The sequence below is a fragment of the Dromaius novaehollandiae genome, chromosome W, assembly GCF_036370855.1.
Source record: "Dromaius novaehollandiae isolate bDroNov1 chromosome W, bDroNov1.hap1, whole genome shotgun sequence".
NCBI lineage: Eukaryota > Metazoa > Chordata > Aves > Casuariiformes > Dromaiidae > Dromaius > Dromaius novaehollandiae.
This window is the reverse complement of record NC_088130.1, coordinates 34,173,328-34,190,482: the sequence shown is the minus strand read 5'-3', so window position 1 is coordinate 34,190,482 and position 17,155 is coordinate 34,173,328. Positions and strand designations below refer to the sequence as shown.

At 40.7% G+C, this 17,155-nt stretch overlaps 2 long non-coding RNA genes across 5 annotated transcripts in view; one reads left to right on the top strand and one right to left on the bottom strand.

The window, feature by feature from the left end:
• Window positions 1-17,155, top strand: part of LOC112980283 (uncharacterized) — a 490,482-nt gene that overhangs the window by 437,785 nt on the left and 35,542 nt on the right. The gene's annotated exons all lie outside the window — the stretch shown is intronic.
• The window catches only part of LOC135324414 (uncharacterized), a 57,069-nt gene continuing 56,420 nt past the window's right edge, over window positions 16,507-17,155 (bottom strand). Inside the window, exon 3 of the long non-coding RNA XR_010385798.1 lies at window positions 16,507-16,685. This is a non-coding gene — a long non-coding RNA (uncharacterized LOC135324414). The remainder of the gene's footprint in view (window positions 16,686-17,155) is intronic.

The following is a 17,155-nucleotide window of genomic DNA, read 5'->3' as shown; positions in this document are numbered from 1 at the left end:
CCTCAAGGGCATTTTGAAGCATCATGTAGGAACACCCACATGAAAAGACATTCCTCTGTGTACATACAGGAAGCATGATAGCCTTATGCAAATAACCTCTATTCTCTTCTGGTCATCAGTAGCACCTAGGTCTAAGGTGTCTGGCCCATCAGTTTCCACTGAGCTATACACTCACATTAGAAGGACGAATTTAATTCTTAAAAACAGGCACTTATGATCTGGTGGAAGTAGAAGTGTTTTTGACCTGAAGGCTAGATCACAGTGAAGATTGCTCTCTTGCATCCTGACTTTTGCATTTTCATTTTGTGACGGAACATATGCTCTCAAATCCCTTGGCTTCAGTGGAAGCACCATGGATATCTTGAATTACTCCCACTTGCACCATCCTGTAGACGAGGATCTTCATCAAAATATGTAATTCAATTAATTGACTTCCACAGTTGATAGGTCAGTGACTTAACAGTGATGGAGTATTTTAGGATACTGATGATCTCACTGTTTTCAGAGATTGTTGGTTTACTATCAGCATTAGAAGAGCCATTAATACTGATACTGTATACAGATTCAATGACTCAGTATCTCCTTTTGCCACATGTCTCAATAGACAACATTGTCTAGGTCAGAAAATATTTGTGTTCTTCTGACTTGCACGTAGAAGCTAAATATATTCAGTAATATAATCAAAATATATTCAATAAGCCTCTTTTAGTTCAAGTTATTTTTATAATATATTTTATTTATTATAATTTATTATATTATTATTTTTATAATTTTAATCTCCAACTGTTTTAGCAATAAAAGGCTCCAGTGAGTCTTTCAGTGTCATGAAAGTGAGTAAAAAGGATTCCTATTCCAAGGCAAGTGTAAGAGGAAATTGTTTGGGAGCTATTAAAGCTAGGGGCAGATTCTGCACATTCACCAAATACCCATGAAAAATGCTTTTTGCTTGGTGGAAAAAAGGGATTTTGAGGGTTCCTGCCTACCTAGAAGGGAGCACATGTTAAAAACAGGAGGCTAGAACTGTGCCTGAACAAGGATGGGCTTTAAATGTGAACCGCCACTTTCAGATGGAAAGGACAGATCCACAATTGGGTTTAATCAAAAGAACTTTTTTCTATAAGGAGCTGAACCAAGTTACACAGCTGAGGAAATGGTTGGCTTTGTTTCACTTTCCTGATATCGGCTGTAACTTGGCAGCTGCAAAGCAGGACTCTAAAGACTGTTTGTTGTCTTCCTTATTGCTATTACCTTGCTATTTCATGTAAAGAGCCTGCCTCAGCATTGTCTCTGCTTCCGTACTGATGAGAAGCATTTTGCGCTGTTTTACGTGTAACAGATATATTCTTTGTTTACAGGTTCTGACTACTGAATGGTTGAGTCCTTGCACATTCCAAAAATATAGGCGGGCAATATTCTGTTTATTGGCTAGAGCAGGTTTCTTTGTCTTACCAGTGTATCAGCAATTATTGTAAAGGATTTTGAACAGATGTAACAATATTTCCTAGGGTCCCCTGAGTAATAGGCTCAATAAAGGCAATACGGTTGCTCTGTGTCTTGTCCTCTTCCTCCAGCTTAATGAGTAATTTTCTTCCTTACCCATCTGTGTGCCTGACCACAATCAATGCCAATAATGATAGATAGGTGTGACATCCAGGTTTTAAAACAAGTAGTTTTGTGTGGCTCAGCTGTCATATCACTGTAGCCTACAAATGCCAGTTTGACCTAGTTGCACAAAAGCATGCAAACATCAGTCAAAAAACAAGCAATAACCGCTGTTTCTGTTAGTTTTGTATCATAAAATGTGTTTAGCTCTGCAGTGAGCTCCCTTGGACTTAAAAGTAAATAAAGGACTGCAAAACCCAACAAAGCATCTGCACAACAGAAGCAGCTCACAGGAATTTTTTTCCAATACCTTAGGAAAGTCTGAAGTCTAGTTTTGCTGTGGCATTTGCAGCTTTGAAAAGTGTACGTACAAATTGGTTGCAAGAGATGAAATTTTCCTTTTGGATGAAAAGATTTCGAAACAGCGAATTGTTTACTTAGAAGATTAATATACTGGATTTTTTTAAAGGTTGAGCAGCTGAGACTAGAGATTGCATAATAATCTGGGCTTTCTGATATGGCTGCTTGTATTGGAAATGCACAGCCCTTTGGAACTGCTTGATTTGATGATAACACTGTAATTTCCAAGACCTTACATTTATTGTATATAGCTTGGCAGATAAATATTTAGTCAACAGCATGTTTTCATGTTCGAGAGTCTTAACAAGCAATTGTTGTGTTGAGACATGCAATACATTGTCATGAGTGTATAGCACCAGCTGTACGTATATAGCTCAGCTAGAACTATGTGCTGTAAACCCAACCTGTGTCTGATCCTTGCTCTGTAGCTTTACAGAGATACACAGCTCTTATATGTCAACCAGTTAGTGCCAACCCTGTAATACGGTCGGTCTTCAAAAAAGGGTGTAGAAGCAAATGATGTCACTGACCTTTTTTTTTTTTTTTTAAAAAAATGCTTGCTTAACATAGCCAGCTGTAAGTCTTCCCATGGCTTATTTTTTGTTGTGTTTCTTTTCTCAGGTGTTAAGATTTGTGATAATGTCTGGCACATGAGAAATGGAGTAGCTGAAAGGGTGTAAGCCTGTTAAGGTGGAATGCTAGCAAAGTAGTAGTGAAGCACAAGGAATATGAGTCAGGAAGATTCATGAGTATTTTCCAAATAAAGTTTCAGAAACCTCTCATACCCAGAGGACAAGCGTGTCACACTTTTAAGGAAGAAAATCTGATGATAAAGTTTTTCAAAAGATGCCACAGTTTTCATCTTCAAAGTTGCACCAAAAGAATTAGATTCATATCTCCTTATAGCTTTCTCCTACTGGGAAGGCTCATCTTCTATTTCAAGGGACTTGGCTGAAGCATAAGAGCTTGAGATGCTACAGTTCTATTTCTTAGTGGTCTTCTGCCAACACGGAGTTAGCTTTAGCATATCAACGCTGGTTTGTGTGAAGTAATAAAAAAAGAGATTTTGCGATACTCTTCTCTAGTAGCCTGCTGCTTCTCGTTTGTGCAACTTTGCTGCTTCTATATCCAGCATGAGATGTGTGAGGAATTCATAAGAATGATAACTAAAACAAACCTAACATGATCTTTACATAAAAGATAGGGTCTCTGATTCTTCCTAAGGGATTGATGAAAATGTTTTAATTAGCAGTTTTAATTAGTTTTTTTTTAATTTTGTTGAACAGCTAACCAATCAGTTTTTATTTTGGAGGAAGAGGGGAAAGCAGCACTTCCTAGGTAAATCTGCGCACTGCATGTTTAATGTAAAACTTCTGTTAATATGTGCTCACAGTTTTTGGAGCAATTTGTCAGGGCCTTCCCTGGGGGAGCAGCTGGCCCTTACTGCTTCCGGACGCAGGTTTGCTTCCTGCACTTGTCGTTGGATGGTAACAGGGGAAGTAAGAAATCACTCGCTTTGTTTGTAGGCTTTGGGGAATTGCAGGCTATTGCAGCCCCTGAATTATTTCTGAAAATATTTGAAAAATCTTTCTATAACTCATTTTATATTGCAATGAGAATGAGATTAGCCTGTGAGGCTTACAGGCAACTGTGAAGGACAGAAGGATTTGCTGGACAGCAAAAGGCAATTTGGGCCAACAAACCACTTTCAAATTTTCTTAGCCTTTCAAATTCACTTTAACCCCTTTTCTGTCCTATGTCTTCAATTCAGTCTTTTCCCATAAAATGTTTTGCTACTTTTTAAAGTGCCAAGTTATTTATTACGATGGCCTCCCTTGGCAACTAATTCTGCATGTTCCACTTCCAGGCTCATGCTGATTTTCACTATCTATCAGAAAACAAGCTCTTGGAGTGTTCAGATAGGTGCACTGCTCCCATAGCCATTAAAGCCTGGTTTGAATGTCAGCTATAACAATTTATAAGCAGTAATTTCCAGAAGATAAACTTTTATGGTACAGAAGCTTTGATAATTTATTCTATCAGATGGAACTATTGCTTTTTATACTTTTTATTGTTTTAAACTAAGTGAAAATTCTTGGCTTCCTCAGATCTGCTTCCTAAGTCTAGCCACTTTCCAGTATGGAATAGTTCATGGCGGGTGCACATGACTCAGTCTTGCAGCCTTTTACAAACATGGATTAATGTCCTTCTCAGGAGTAATCCATTGACATCTATTGGACTGTGTGAAAAACCCTGTGCTTGAGATCAAAAGTCTGAAGCATTGGGACATTCTCCACTTATACGAATGAGTTTTTTTAAAGTATACTATGAATCAGATTTGTCAGTATTTTCATCAGCTTAAAGCTAATTAGAAAGCTTGATCAAGGGCAGTGGTCACTGACTCAATTTACCATTCACAGAGACCACCAAGATCACCTTTGCTATAAGGCAAGGTGATGACTAAGCAGGGAAAGGATGCATGACCATCAGAAACAAGGCAAAGCCATGGATATTTCTTCAGTTATGGGCATTCTCATTGTCGCTTTGCCCAAAGGCTTCTTTTTTCTGGTGGCTGCCTAGCCGAGTTTGAAGGAAGGCAAACAGTTATATGCAACCCATGTAAAAATGCTCCTTACATCATGGTGTTAATTAATGGTGGGGTTATGGTGAGCTGTCTTAATAGCGATTTGCTTGTATATTTAGAGAGGCCTTCTCTTGAGATGGCTAGCAAACATATTTTAAGTGTTTTAAATTCTAGCATGTGGGGGAAAAACAGCTATTAAAATTTTAGCACATTGTCTATAATTTAGCATTATTGTCTAGATTTGGCTTAAAAAGAGGACAGGAGACCAGTAGAAAGATAGTCTGGCCACCTGTAAGAAAGCACTTGTTGGGAAGTGGCTTATGATCAGGGAGAGCACTTGAACAGTATTCTCTGTTCAGGACCATCCCAGGACAGTTTAAAAAAAAAAGGGTGGGGCGGTAACAGCAACACAAATTTACCAGTCAACTGTCTATCTGTCTCCCACATCTAATAAAATGTAAAACTGACCAAAGGGGCTTTTGGTTTTATCTTGTGAGTGAGAGAGGAAAAAAACCTATCACCGTAAAACTCTTGTGAAGCAGCTAAAAACAGAGGAAAATCTCCCCATGAAGCTGTAACAAAACCCCGTTCTTTGGAAAAGCGACTGTTCTAGCTGAAAATTATTTCAACTAATGGGATGCTATTTGTATGTACAAAGAATTTCACCAAGGCCTGTGCTGTTCCGTTAGCTGTGGCTTCCCGCAGGTTGCTTGTCTATCAGTGGGAGCCACAGCAGCTCAGGGGGAGGGCAGGACTGGCAAGGAGTGAGTCGCTGCCTGGTGACCTGCTGCTCAGCTCCTTCTTCTAGACACCTCTTCTGGCCAGACTTTTACAATGCTATTTGTGCCTTCAGAAAGTGCTCTAGTCCACATGAGCTTTGACAGTAACATCAAAAATATCTCTTTGCTTTCTTTACGCATATGCTATTTCACCAAAAGCGGCTTCAACAGTGAAGAAAAGGGACCACATCTGTCAGTACGATCATATATTGTGCTATCACATCTCTCTGTCCATCTACCTAGCTAGCTAGGTAGCTATCAATCACTTAACTTAAAATTTGAGCACTGATTCAGAATTACTGTTAGCATCTTAAAAATACAGGTTTGAGGAGGAAAAGGGAGCAAAGGAAGTTAATATCCAGAGCAACAAGCTCGCTTGCTCATTTGTTAGATCCATGTCTCTGAAAGACATTTGTTACTTAATAAAATACGTAGATTAATGGCAGCAGAAAGCCAAGGAAGCATAATTCAGTACTGGTAGAAGGATTTAATTTTAATTCTTTAATTATATAGTCAAGATAATCATTTCTAGGATTAAACCAACTTTTTGCAGCCTTTGTGGTAGTTTTTATCTCTTTTCCAGTTAGATAAAAACACATCTCTTTTTCAGAGTGTGATGCATAAAATGGGTGATGATTTGCTACAGGTTTGACACGTTTATTGACTCAGTTTATGAATGGTGTGATAGCTGCTACTGCAAGGTTTTATCATCCGATTTAGAAGAGGGTGAATCTAGATAAGCAAGTATTTTCAGGAAGGATGGATATGTCATTTGAATGCCCATTACGCCCACTCACTAGCTGCTTGGCAATGACTAGGCCAAAGCAAATTAGGCAAGTGCCAACAGGGCAGAGAGTTTCAAATATTTGCGCCATTCGCTGTCACAGAGCCAGTATTTCCCCCTCTCTGAATCCTCAATTCTTCTAGCAGAGTTTTGAGTCTTTTTCTAGAAGTCAGCAGAAAGACAGAGCAAGCAAACACTGTGCCGCATTGTGGAATACAAAGAATAAGTTCCCTAGCTCTGGTATTTCTGTAAGAGAAACTATATAAGTTCTCAAATATTTATTCATGGGACTTATAAAAGTCTCCACAAAATGCATGTGAAAGATTTAAGAAGGCTTAAATTGCACAGCTACATTATTTTGCTTTAATCCACCTGAGTCTATACCTCATAAATTGCACTGAACTGAGATTAAGATTATTTATTCATTTTAATGCTGTCTCTTTGTTACCTCTCCTTCATATTAATGATCTAGTATTGGTGTACTGGGTCCCATTCTAGAGTGATGATGGGCTATAATTCCTCTCCTGCTAGGTAGGAAATAGAAGTAGGAAAAGTCCCTTTTCAACTTTGTCAAATGAAAGATGAATAAATTACTATCCAGAGCCCTTGCAAACATCACTGATGTCGTATAAAAGCCACCAAGACTTTGCATATGAGTAGCAGCTAAGCAGGGTTAAGTCAGTTTTTGAAAAATCACACGCTTTCTTAATTATTCTTGTTTTGCCTGACACCTGTATTGTGGTAATAAAGAGGTTCCTATAAAGTGTATTGCTTGGGTACACAGTTTCAGAGCAACTTTTTCTCGCACACACAGTGAAGATGTATATATTCCAGTCGCAGTTAGCGTGACCGTGTTCTTGCCTGGTCCATGCCAGCGTTCTAGGGAAGCCTAAGCCCAGCCTAAGGTCGAAATCTGATTCAGCCCATTTTCTGAGGCATGTAAGCAACCCTGCAAGGTTCAGGTATGTTTTTCAAAGTTCATCCTCTTCATTCTCAGGTCTTAGAACAGCCACAGAGAACTAAAGCAAATTCCTCCTGCCTCATGACTTACTAAAGCCAATGTGTAATAAATTCAAACAAGTATTGTGGAAACACCTTGTAGCATTACTCAAAATGTGCTTTCTTGAAAAGTAAAGGCTAGCAAAAAATTATTTTCAGAATTCGCTTGAAGTTATCCTAAATTCCCAAGCAAGGGGTTTTACTGAGGTTCATGTATTCCACATTCACTCTTAAAAACTGTGCGGTGACTTTAAAAAATATGTTTGCACAAGGTAGTGAATTATTTGCACAGAGCAGATGACCTTACAAAAACTTTGGAAAACAGAAAAATGTATTGAGCCAGCATGCATTCTTTTCCATAAAAAGATATATTGAAATGACGAGTTAAAATATTCAGAAGTTAAGGGATAAACAGAGCTGGAAATGAATGTGCCACCTAAACACTGTCTTTTGTGGATACAAATCCACTTGCAAGCTATTCCGGGCTGGGTGTGAGCAGTTTACACTGCTGCTGACTGGGAACGTGACATGGTGGGTTTCCCCTCAGCACACACCTACGCAAAGTTTACGGGGATCCGAGAGCCGGCTCCAGAGTTACATGAGCACAAAACCGTAGTGCACCCTGACTGCCCGGCAGGCGTGCCTCCTCTGGACTGCCTGGCCAGGTTTCGTAGGCGCTGGTTGGTTTTGACAGTTCGAAAAGCCCACAAATCCCTTTGCTGGTTCTGGCTTTCCGTACTAGTTTGTAATGTGTGGACAAACCTTTCAGGACACATCAGCAGTGCAGGTTCGAGTCTGAGGGTTGTGTTTAAAAGAGTGTAACCACACAATATTGCACAGGCTCAAAGCACAGTTTTGAAAGTCTCTCAGCTCAGAGTCAAAACCAGTTGCAGAACAAATAACATGTTAGGTAGGATGGTTACTATATTAAATCTCACCTGTCGGCTTGCAGCAGTTTTGCCAAATGGGCTGCACAAAATATTTGGGTTTGTTTTTAAAATCAGAGTTTGTTTTCTTCTTTGTTTGTGAGTTAACTTGTTTGGTTTGCTTCTGTTAGAATTTCTATATATAGTAATGCTGTACTTTTCTGAGGTAAATGGCTTTATTTCCACGCTTACTACAGTCAAGCATTAATGTAGGGAGGGAAAAAGAGAAGAACTTGCTACTGTTTTCTATTGTAGTTGCTTTTTTGTCAGTAAAGGTGACAGACCTCTGACTAGCAAGCTAGTCAAGAAACATGGGAGCTATTATATGGGCTGCCATCCTCTCCCCACAGGCTCCAATGTGCATCTGGCCGTATGCTGGAGATGCAATGACACATTAGCAAATACATGCATAAACTTTGTCACATGATGAAGCTGCACGTCCTCAGGTGGTAAGGCCCGTGAAAGAGGACTGGAGTCATCCGGCAGGGACGCACTCGCGTTGGCCATATGACAAGTCATGGCTGAGCATACAGCAGCTTAGGGGATACAGCTGAAGGCTTATAAGAAGCTCGGTGTTCTTTGGCCAGAGGCTGAACATCTCTGCTCCTGCGTATGGCAAGTACTTAACTTTCTTATCAATCTCCAAAGGGTAATCATACTTTGATTAGTGCTTAAGCAAATGTGTGGTGCTTAATGAAATGATCTAGAGCACCCATTTTCCAGGTTATTTCTATTTGGGGATAAGTAGATTGGTTATAGGTGTTGACAATGGTACTTTTCCAGTATGAACAAAAATGTTAGGAGGAAAAAAATAAATGCCCTTGCAGTATGTAATCTCCTTACACTGCATACTATTCAGCAGCTAGGCACAATAAATGACCTTACCCCTGAATATCTTTCCTCTGAGTGGGCTAAATCTAGCTTTAGAATATTCTGCTTGTTCCACATAGCTCAGTTAATTGGCCTGTATTTGATATTTGCGTATGACACTAGCAATGAAAGAGCCATTCACTTTCGGAAACAAAGAAGATGGACATGCTTAGTCACATCTTCAAGGAAAAAAACACTCTCTTGAGCTAGTCCTTCCCTGTCAGAATCTGCCCCTTTCACCCAATATTGACAAAGTCATTGGGAGTAGCAGCATTTATGCCTCTCTCCTCCCAAGTCTCCTACTGTCTGAAAGGCAGAGTACTTCACTACAGCGAAGATGTTTTCTGTAAAAATGGGTAAACACAAACAAATAAGCAAACAAAACTTTCTTTTTTTAAAAGCACATTCTGGGTAGTTTGACTTTTGTTTATTTGCTGCCATCCCACAAGGGTTCCTATTGGTATTTCCCTAATCATAACATCAGTATATCCTTGTACCCCACTGGAATGCAGACCTGCAAGTCAGACAAGGTTAACCTGGCCAGCTGCCTCCGTCAGGAATCATTCAAAGACAATTTCCATCAGTTCAATGGAAGGTATTCCACAGCAGCCGAAACGTTGCTATGCTTTTTTTTTTAAGTGAATTTATTCTTTTCTATGCTTTTTCCTTTGGGGAATCGCTACCAATTATCCAGCTTTGGTAACACATTTGTCAAGCTGCAGAGAACTGGAGGTGGAAGAATTGCTTTAAGCAGCCAGGCACCCTATAAATAATTCCTTGCTCTGTTTTAGTTCTGAAAAGAAATACTTTTGAAAGTACGTTCTGCCGGCAGAGATTCCTCAGATGCTGTCGGTCTCATTAACATTCTGCTGCAGAAGAGGCAGCAAAATAATAGCTTCCAGAATCCCCCAAAGAGTTGTCACCTGCTACATCAGCTATCACAGTTCCAGTTGCTGTTGTTATCACTTAACATGCACACAGTGAGAACACCTCAAGGCAAGCTAGTTTGCGAGCCCTTTGTGTTAAGCTGTGTACAAAGATGCAGAAATGAGAGGCCTTACCCCAAAGAATTTGCTGTTGCTAAGCCAATGTAACGTGTGGATAAGGCAAACGAAGGGCTGAAATGGAGTGAATGCTGCCCAGAATATAGCAAGGTGTGTGTCTCCTAGCCAGCCAGAAGACTTATTTTCAGATTGCATTTTAGTGTATGCCTGGTGCAAAAGAAAGTATTTAAAGGTGGGGGTGTGTGGGGGGGAGGTGTTAATAAAGCTAAAGGGTGGATTTATACATTTTGGTTTGGAGCTTTTCTGCTCTGGAAGGGAAAAAGTGTTCTACAGCTAGGGACAGCACAGTGCGATCTGCAACTGGCCAAGCCAAGACAGAAGTCAGCTGTGTTGCAAAATAAAAGAATCGATAGGAATAAAAAACCTGAGCTGTGGAGAACTATCAGTGAGATGGAGAAAGAAGAGCTGGAAGGGAGAGGGAAGAATTCATGTCCTAGATTCACGAGCCACAGTAGGGCTGAGAGGGATGAGGTTACAAACAGGACTTGAGCCATAGAGGAGTTTCCAGCAAGCAAGGCCCCAAGTAAGTGTGTCAGCTCTTTCTCTAAAATAGAGCATTTTCGAAAACAATGTATGATTTGGGATGACTGTTTTCTGAGTGCCCAGCTATAGACAGCTCTGATTTTCAGAGACAGTGAGCAAGTTGCCAACTTCAGTGCCTGAATCATGAGTCACACGCATATCAAACTGACGGTGTTGACCGTGAGTGTTGCGTACTAGCTGAGGGAGGAAGAGCTGTTGGTTTTTGCATACGGGCTGGTGTACTGCTTCAGTGTGATCAGGGTACCTGAATGGACAGATCAGAGGTTTGAGAGTCTGGAGAAGATAATAGGGTTTTGTGGGTTATGATCTGCCTTCCTCCACCCACGTTCAAAGGAACTCTGAGACTGATTAGTTTAGTTGTCTAGTTCTGTTTTCCTATCTCTTCTGGAGTATTTGGATGCAATAGAAATATTATTTGTTTATCTTTCAGACTGTTCTTGCTGTTTTGCTTTTTCAATAAAGGGATGGAAATAGTTTCCACCAGATTTGATGTATGTGACCAGAACTTGTACATAGGAAAATTTGATAGAAGCTATCAGTTGTCTGTCAGTTTGAAGTCAGTTATCTAAGATGACATGGGTCAAGTCTGAAGTAATCAAAGCTTTGTATTGCTGTAAAATGCCTTCCTAGGTAACTCAGAAGACCAGCAAGCGCACTAGCACCTTTCCACCTGCAGGTCAATGTTTGGAACCCCCAAATGATGGAGAGTGAGAGTCATTGCCCTTGTTAGTTGTACTGTAGCCAGTACATCGTGGGCTAAGGTGTCAGTCCACGTCCCAGGTGGCAAGCATCAAAAGACACCATTGTTGTTATTACTTACTGGCAGCTTTAAGAGAAAGCCCTAGTGTGAAAGACTGAGTTACCTTTCACTCCCAGGGGGCCAAAGATTGGGAAAGGACTACTGTACTTATTACGTAGAAACCAAGGAGGTTTGTCAGGTTGGTTTCTGGCCTGATCTGCAAGATTGCTTTAAAATTATTTTAAATGAAAAATAATAAAATGTGTATTTGTGTTATGTCTTTTTATGAGCATAGTGAATGCTTTTCTTATCAAAAGCCAAACTCACAAGCCTTGAAAGAGCGCTGTGGGGGATTTGTGCATAAAATACCCTGCAGGTGGTATGGCTGTGGCAAACATACTGCTGTGCCTCTCTGGGAAAACAAACTGTAGATTTTATATTGGTAGATCTGCAGGGGGAAGCTGCACCTGAAATACAAAAGAGAAAGGGTAAGAGCTCACTGGAGCAAAATGTTTCTCTTAGCTGAAATGATATTTCAGCCAAAGCCCAATTGTTGTACATTTAAATAAAAGTCTTTGGATAGCTTCAGGGAAGCTAGTTTTCATGACAAGCAGGATACAAGACTTAATACTGTATAATTTCCTGGAGCAGCAGGCTATCTTCTATGCTATATTTGTGTCCTTGCATCTACAGTAGCTTTTAATACCTTGAGACCTGATGCCGATGGGAGAAGTCAGAGCTCTGCTCCTGTGCTCCCATCCTGCTGATGGGACGCTTTGGACGAGCCTGCAGTCCCTGGGACTGAGCTTTGGCAGGGCTTAGGCTGCTTTGGGGAGCCTTTCATTTAGAAAAAGGCTAAACTCTTTCTTGGTGTAGCTCCATGGCCATTGCGTCACGCTAAAGCCAGGTTAGCTTATCAGATCCAATGAGAAATGCACTGAAGCAGTTTTAATTTTACTTTTGGCTCACAAAATTGTATTCCTGAATATATAGATGAAAACATTAAATCTGAAAGGAATGGTATTTTGGGGTGGCCAATTTTAGGAGTTGGCTCTGTTTCTTAATTTCTGTTATCTTTCCAGTGTTTCTACTGTCATAGAGCAAAACTAGGCCTAAAGCGTACTGTACTTGAGTAGTACTGATTGGGGTCACTCTAACACAAACTTTGCCCCTCTCATCACCTTTACTATTCTCTATATCATCTTGAGACCTAAACTCCTGTTTGATTCTTGTGGAGCTTTATCGTGGCTTTTGGATTGTGCTGGCCTGGGTGATGGAGCCATACAGTGTTTCATCTTGCTGAGACTGGTGAAGTTCAGCCTGCAGAATGCTGTTCTCGCTGTTGCACAGTATTGCACTATTGCTTCACAGTGGTAGCTTGACTTTTGATTAATAAAGAATAAAGTTTGAATGCCCAAGTAAGCACCCAGAAGTCAGGTGGTTAATCTCAAAGGTACAGGCTGTGTATTAAGGTTTTATGCATCCAGGGACCTTATATATTACAGTTTTTCTCAGAAATGTTTTGTTTCCAATCTTGGCTCAAAGGAGGAAATATATACTCAATAAATTTAAACATAATAGGGAAAACTTTTGGAAAATTTTCAAGGTTCTGTTCAAATTCAGTAGGAAGGATCTGAAAGTTTTTATTTTATTCTAACCAGTTTGGACATCTCTAATATTAACTAATGCTGTAGACACGCTAGATAAAATCTCAGTGTAAATTATCTAGTGAAAACAATAAGCTTCTTGTAAACTAGAGGAAAAAATTTGCTACAGCACTGTTTGAACTGACTTTTTTTGTAGTTGCAGCAAAATTTATGAAGAGAAGCTCTGATATTTCTTTACTCTGTCTCAAGCCTATTTTTTAAATTTCTTTGAGAACAAAACATGCTGAATGTGGCAGCATGTTCCAAACCGAATGTTTAGTACGGAGTTCAGTGTGAGGGCACAACAAGCAGCAGTGGTCTCTAATAAAGATAAACTCATACAAGGGACTTAAATAGCAACAGTGCAGTGTTTTGTTTTTAATGGGTCATTTTCAGTAGTATAGAATAATAAATGGTAAAAAAGCCTGTGGTAGTGTTAGGGATTTGCGGCTAATGCATTTTATTTCATGGGGTACATAAACAAATGCTCTGCTTCAGACTATGACCTTGAAGCTGTTTGGACTCCAGAAGTCTAAATTTCTGAAATACATAAAATGCATTTAAAATTAAATTTCTCTCATCTCTGATATAACCCACTGTTCCTCCTTTATCAAGCTCATGGCTCCCCATCAAAAAAAGCCACTCAGAAATATGCGTGGTATTTTAATGTTTACTTAAATAAGCCTAATAACTGGATTTGGCAAAATGTTGTGTAGAGTTTGTTTCTGTCAGTAAATGGGATGAATCTGGATATCCCTAAACTGATTAAATTCAATAACTTTGCAAACAAAACTGCCATTGTCTTCAATGGGAATTACAGCTGCTTCAGGAAAGAGTAATGAATGAAAACTGCTCCAGAATTTGGGCTATCCTGATTCTTGCTACACGCTTCATTTGGATGGACTCTGATGGTTTTATATTCCCTTTTAGCAGAACAGTAAGTCGTGCTAAAACAGTAAGGGCAGGTGGGATTTCCCCCAAGGGATTTTATGAGAAGAAGTTTTCCTGAATCTACTGAGGAAAATATTAAATTCAGACAGCAGCCTCACCTAGGAGGTATGTTTTTGTTCCTGAATCTGCCACTGATGAGCTGTGTTACCTTGGATGAATGACTGCGCCTGTCTTTTTTGATGTGCCATCTGCTTTTTCTCTTTTTTTGTTCATTCAGGCTATGTGTTCTTTAAGGATATCTCTTACAATTTGTTTATATGGCTCCCACCACAGTAGGGCCCTGATTTTATTTATAGTTTCTAAATGAGAGCATAATACAAATAATGCAAAGGAGAGGGGATGGACTGCCAAGAGCTGGTATTGTGTGGTATCTCTAAGAAGCTTTTAGTCAGGGAAAGAATAGAATCCACTGGGATAAAAAAAAGCCGAGAAAACTGGGGAGATAGAGCACTAACATGGATTTTGACTCCTCAAAAGGCCCCTAGTTTTCTTCCACCTGTCTTGCTTCCTCCATATAGCTAAGACAGCTCCAGTAATTCCTGCTTCTTATCAGCACTGCCAGCTCCATGAACTACAGACTCAGGACCCATTTGCCAGCTAGCACCTCTCTGCAAGCTCCTGCTTTACAGAGTTACCAGAAATAGTTCTCAACAAGGCACCATGGGCACTGAGACCAGCATAGCTGTGCTAGCTCTGCGTGGGCCAAGCTAAAGTAGCGAGGTTGGTTATTCAGGGAGGAAGCCTTCATAACTACCGTTTGGCTTCGCTTGTCTGTGTTATTTATGTATAACTAGCATGAGTATCCTTTCCTAGTACTGCACTGAGCCTTGAAGACTTACCCTGAAAGAATAATGCAAGTGCTTTAGAAATCCATAATGAGGGTCCAACACATTTTTGGTGAAAACACCTTTTATATGGCTATGGTCATTAACAGAAATGTAAAATGTAAAAAAAAATACACTTTTAACCATGGAAAGAATACTGTTCATCATTGAGAAGTTCGGCCCCCATCGAGAGAACATGGGCTCAGAGAATTACAGAAATGTTGGTTGCAAGGGGCCTGTAGTCCCCCAGCTTGCTGTGGGACTATCATCAGCCTTTGGTCGGGTCAGCCAGGGCTCTGCCTTGCTGAGTCCTGCCCAACCTCCTAGTGAGGAAAACTTTCCTAATGATCAATCTGAAACTCCCAAGCTGCAACATGTGCCCGTGTTATGTTGTCTGGCCCTCCAGAGAAGAGTTTGGTTCCATCATGTTTGTAACTACCCTTCCAATATTTGTATTACCTATTACATTGCCCCTTATCCTCTTCGCCATATTAAACAAATCCAGCTCCCTCAGCGTCTCCACACAGGACACATGCTCTTGATCTCTGACCAGCTTGGACTCCAATGGCCACTCTCTATTTTTTCTATATCCCACTTGAACTGGGAGTCCAAAACTGGACAATATTCCTTGTGCAGCCTCGTTGATGCTGGGTAGAGGGGGATAATGTCTTCTCTCAGTCTGCGAGCCATATTCCTCCTAGCATAACCCCATAGGCAGTTTGCCTTATTCACAATGAGAGTGCACCAGTGGTTCGTATTCAGCTTGGTGTACCCCATAACGCACAAGCACTAATACTATCCGACTAGTGAAGTGAGGTGTAGTTCAATCATAGCTTCTATTGAACTCTGATGCAACCATGGGAGATGCACTCTTTCACACACTCTGCCACGGTCCTCCAAAGGGGAAGCAGAGTGGGGAGCGGAGCGTGATGACCACGCAGACAGGGCCATGCCTCACCCGCAAGGCACAGCCCCGCAGCACCCGTGCAAGGCCAGCGGGACACATCCAATGGCAGTACCCAAGCAGAGCAAGAGTGCAGCTCGCTGGACAAGCTGAGATTGCACCGGGAAGGGAGTCTGGGGTCAAGGCCAGGGTCTGGATCAAGGTGGTACGTGGCCAGCCATGGACATGGTTGTGGTGCAGCTGCAGTATAGCTCAGGCGGGCACCAAGCAGGAGAGCTTCGGCTCAAAAGCAGCTCCCAAGGGAAGGAGGGGAAGGCGTCCCCAAGGCTTCTGCCCATTTTTTTCTCCCCCAAGGCTGGCCGAGGCTTCTGAGACAGCTCACTCTTGTCAGAGCTGGCCTTGGCGCAGAGAGCTAAGCTCCTACAGTGGGGGAAGAGTGTGCAGCAGGCCCTGGCAGCTCCAACCACTTTATTGTTAAATGGCAATATCATAAAAAAAAAGAACTAGTCTATGACAATGAAAGACGTTTTCAAGTAATTGTTGATACGGTTTTGCTATTACTATTTTTGTTTTCATTATGGATTTCTTATATGGATTATGTCTTGGTTAAATGTCTGGAAATGTATCATAAATTGACTGGCAAAGGTAATTTGTATGACCCTGGGTACAGCAGGATGGCATTAAGTTCCTTGCTAAAGCATAAAACACTATTTGCAGTGCTCCCGTTGGATTTTAGAGTTCCAGAGTAGAAGTGAATCTGTGTTGAGCATCAGTCCTTGTACTCTCAGGGGACATTTAGAAATAGCTCAAATCTTTGGACCTCTTGGAGTTACAAGGTTATTATAGCATTTAACTATTTGCTTTGCCTGAACTCTTTTAAAAAGTTTAATGAAGGACTTTGGACTCAACCAAAGAATTAGTTAGGGTTTCTTGGCTATATTTTTATTTTAATTTTAGCAATATTGTCAGCTGACGCAACCCTTAGATTAAACAGAGGTCACAGAACTTTGCCAGAAGTTTCAGTGGAAAGATCCACGGACACTGGAAGGTCTCAGGCTCTTTCCTTAACTTGTTCTTCTGCTTCCTGCGGAAAGATTTGATTTGGCAGTCCTGAAGATGGAAAGTCAAAGTTGTATTTAAATAGCAAACAGTTCACCAATATTAACTGCAGAAAGCTTAACTTAGAGGCAATCATAATATTATTATTGGAAACAAATTACATGTCAAAGTGCATGTTTGCTGAGGTAATATACTAGGCAATGGCCTCCAAAATTCTTTATATGTGGATCAGAAGCATTATAATGTTACCCTTTTCTGACCTGAATGGTTAGCCAAAGTTCAGGACCCTGCTGGTGCTTCCATTGGGAGGAGATGGAGCAGGTAACACGTATGTAACCTTGTTTATTTACGAAGGCTGCACTAAGTTGTCTTTCAGAGGCTCCAGGAAGAACAGACAACAGAGAATCAGTATTTTGCTTCTTTGCTATCCTTCACCCAGCACCTGTGCTAAAGACTTTCTATCTTTGTGATTATTCTCGAGGCAACATGACCAGTGTTTCTTATGCTACCTTCATGCCTTC